The sequence below is a fragment of the Nannospalax galili genome, unplaced genomic scaffold (assembly GCF_000622305.1).
Source record: "Nannospalax galili isolate Female #2095 unplaced genomic scaffold, S.galili_v1.0 scaffold667, whole genome shotgun sequence".
NCBI lineage: Eukaryota > Metazoa > Chordata > Mammalia > Rodentia > Spalacidae > Nannospalax > Nannospalax galili.
In genome coordinates, this window is record NW_008358387.1 from 2612514 (window position 1) to 2616545 (window position 4032).

The 4032-nt window shown below is 43.8% G+C and overlaps 1 pseudogene; it reads left to right on the forward strand.

Annotated features, from left to right (window-relative positions):
- Window positions 1-688: 688 nt before the first annotated feature.
- Window positions 689-1340, forward strand: LOC103724557 (annotated as a pseudogene).
- The last annotated feature ends 2692 nt before the right edge of the window (window positions 1341-4032 follow it).

The following is a 4032-nucleotide window of genomic DNA, read 5'->3' on the forward strand; positions in this document are numbered from 1 at the left end:
TCATATAGTTGTTGGTAATTGTATTAGTCAGGGTTCTCCAAAGAAACAGAACCGGTAGAATGAATATATGTGTGTAGAGATTTATCAGCTTAGCTTACAGGATAGAGTCCTAGTAGTCTAACAATGGCTGCACCACACTGGAGAGGCTGAGAATCTGTAGTTGCTCAGTCCACAAGGCTGGATGTCTCAGTAGTCCCAATCTGGCACTGAAGGTCTCACGGATTCCAAAAGATCAGCTAGTCTTCAGTCTACAGCAGCAAGATGAACTCACCAGCAAGAGAGAAGGCAAGCAGCAAGAAGCCTGGCGTTCTCCTCTGCCTTGGCTTTTTATATGGGCTGTCATCAGAAGGTAACACCCACATTTAGGGTGTGTCTTCCGGCTTCAGATGATCCAATCCAGATCTCTTTCATTTCAGTTAATCCCAGATCGAGTCAAGTTGACAACCAGGATTAGCCATCACAGTAAGGTATGGTTATTGAGGTCATTTTTCTACTTTTAAAACATACCTGAATCACAGCTGAGGGCTGTAGGTCCAGGGGTGACAGCTGCCAGAGGAGTCAGAGGAGGCTGCTAAGGAGGTTGGGGTGAGTGCTTAGAAAACCACGCATCTGATGAAATCAGTCAGTCACCAAGTCAGGCTTGTCTTGTGCTCTGGTGACTGGTGGGGACCCGCCCTCCTGAACATCTCATGTCCAGAGAATCACACAATGCTCTGTAGAAGTACAAAGGACTCCGAATCAACTTGGCACACCAAGATTCACTGGAATTGAGGCAACAGCTGCAACAGAAGCAGTGGTATAACGACCAACTTGCTGAAGAAGTACATAAAGAATTGGGATCTCATCCCTGGTGAACAGCATCAGAGATACAGAAGGAGCATTTAATGGCTTAAGTCACATCACTGACAAGCCTTCAGAAGGTCCAGAGGCAAGCTGCTGAGAGAAAAAGTCTGTTTCTTAAGTAATGGTGGTTTTCCTGAAGACAGCTCAAAAGAAAAGAATCTTGTACTCTGGGAAACCCAAACACAACCTCAAGTGCAGGTGTAAGATGAAGAAATTATGGAGAATGACCTCCACCTTATTCCTGAGATTCTCTAATCAGGACACTTGAAGCTGGTCTTATGGATGTTAATGACATAAAGACTTGAGAATGATGATTTATGCAAAGGGTTGTGATGGACAGCATAGAAGCCAATGTAGAAAGTGCAGAGGTGCATGTCTAACAGGCAGACTAGCTGCTGTCAGGAGGGGCAGATTATCAGAACAAATCTGGAAAAACCCTTTGCATCATCATTTTCATCTTCCTCATTGGAACTGTGATTATCTGTGTCATCATATAGGGACAGAAAGGCTGAGCTATGAAGGAATAGACCATTGTATGATGTCTAAATTACATACGAAGATTCTTCCTATTATGATTATGATTATTTTAAGGCTATTTCATAAAGGATGGTGTCCTAGTTTGTTTCTTCATTGCTGTGACAAAATACTCTGACCACTACCAACTTGGGGAGGAAAGGGTTTATTTGGCTTACATATCCCGGATCACAGTTCATCCAGGAGCCCAAGGTAGGAACTCAGGGCAGGAACCTGGAGGCAGGAGCTGGAGCACAGGCCATGGAGGAGTGTTGCTTACTGGCTAGCTCCCCTGACCCCCGCTCAGCCTGCTTTCTTATGCAACACAGGACCACCTGCCCAGCGGTGGCACCACCCTTAGTGGGTTGGGCCCTCCCCCATCACTCAACTATCAAGAAGGTACCCCTCAGACATGGCCATAGGCCAGTCCAATGAAGGAAATTCCCCAGTTGAGGCTCTCTCAACCCAGGTGTGTCAAGTTATCACCAAAGCTATCCAGCACAATTGACCATCCAGTGACACATCCAGCGACACATTTGACAGAGGTTTAATATCCAGAATATATAACGAACTCAAAAAACAGAGAATCAAGACAAGAAGCAACCCAATTAAAAGATGGGCCAAGGAGCTGAACAGAGTTCTCAAAAGAAGTAAAGATGGCTATGAAACATCTTAAAAGATGCTCAACATCACTAATAATCAGGGAGATGCAAATTAATACCACTTTAAAATTTCATCTCACCCCAGTCAGACTGCCTAAGATCAAGAGAACAAATGATACCAAATATTGGAGAGGATGTGGGGAAAGGGGAAAACTCATCCACTGCTAGTGGGGCTGCAAACTTGTTCAACCCCTATGGAAAGCAGTGTGGAGAACTCTTAAAAAACTAAAAATGAAACTACCATTTCATCCAGTTATACCACTCCTGGGCATATAACCAAAGAACTCATCCTATTGCAGAGACACTTGTACTTCCATATTTGTTGCTCTTTTCACAATAGTTAAGAGATGGAAGCAACCTAAGGATCTCTCAATTGACAAGTGGATAATGAAAATGTGGTTCATTTATACGATGGAGTTTTACTCAGCAGTAAAGAAAGATGAAATCGTGAAATTTGCAGCTAAATGGATGGAACTAGAAACTGTTATACTAAGTGAAGTAACACAGACTCAGAAAAAAAATCGACATATGTTCTCCCTCATATGTGGATCCTAGAACCAAACCCTGATAAGTGAGTATGTATCCAGACATAACTACAGGAACCAGCATAATGGAAAGGAACCAGGGAGGTAAAGGAAAAGAAAGAACCTGAACGAGAAGAACAGTAGGAAACAGGCCTTAATAAGGGAGATATGGATAAAAATTGGGTTAGTTTAAGGGAGCCGGGAGGGAAGAGTCTACAGGGATCTTGGGGATAAGGGGAAAGAAGGAGCTCAAGAGAGGTAGGACTATAGGAGAAGGGTATTATTAAGGGAGGAAGGGGGGAAATGGGGGCACCTTAAGTGGGAAAATCATGATGGAGGGGTGGGGTGAGACAATGCGAGAGATAAATAATGCCTAGCTAGTTTTGAAAAACAGAGGGAACCATATTATTCCTACAACCTACTGACAAATTATACATAGCAGATCAAGAAATATATGTCTAGGTAAGGTTTGTCTGAGAACAATTGGTGTTTGCCCAAGATTTATCTACATGGCACACAGTAATTAAAAGTACCAGACTGATGGAACTAACCTTCTTGGATGTTTAACAGACATACTTTGAGGCCTATACTAATTTGGTCAGAGGGACACAAAGGACAGTTTTTGCTCCTTGCTCTCCTAGGTCAACTAGTTCCAGGGGACTATGAGCATCTTGAAAATATTCTGTAATTGTGGTGGGTCACCTGTCCTTTTGATCAAGGAGGCCAAGGAGACCCCACCAGATGGACTTGAACCAGTGTCCAGTCTACAAAGAGGAGGGTCAACACAGAAGGGTCCCAAAATATCCTGTAATTGTGGTAGGTCACCTGCCCTCTTACTCAAGGAGGCCATGGAGACCCACGAGATGGACTTGAACCAGTGTCCAGTCTACAAAAAGAAGGGTCAACACAGAGGAAACATTTCCTCCATGCGTCCAAGCAAAGCCAGCCATGGTCAAGCAGGACTTTTGATTTATCTTCTGATAGATGGAACTGGTAAAAGAAAGGAGCCAGGGGCTTCTCCAAAGCCCATGTTACCCCTGAGGAACAGATCCTCAAATGGCCTTTAGAGTAAAAATAAATTGGTTTATCTGGGCCAACTGTATGGCCTTCAACACCCAAAAGGAAAGTATAACCAAAGATTAAAGGGGCCAATATAATTTCTGAAGAGTCCATATGTATAGCTGAAGACTGCATAACAAGCAACAATGCCAGATTGGAGTTACCTTTTGAGTTGTTGGCCAGGGTGACCAAAGGGACTCCCCAATATAGAACTGGGAAAATGAACAGCAGACCCTAATCTTATCTAAAGGAGTATTGACAACTGATTGCTGCTGGAAGAGGAACAGCTGACCCTCCTAAAACAAAGACCTCTAGATAGGCTGACTAGATTCACCAGAAGGGCAAGTAGTGGGGAATGGTTGGGGTGTCGACAACACAGGAGATGGTAGCAGGGATATCAGAGTATAAGGGCTCTAGTTGGGGGAGGGAGG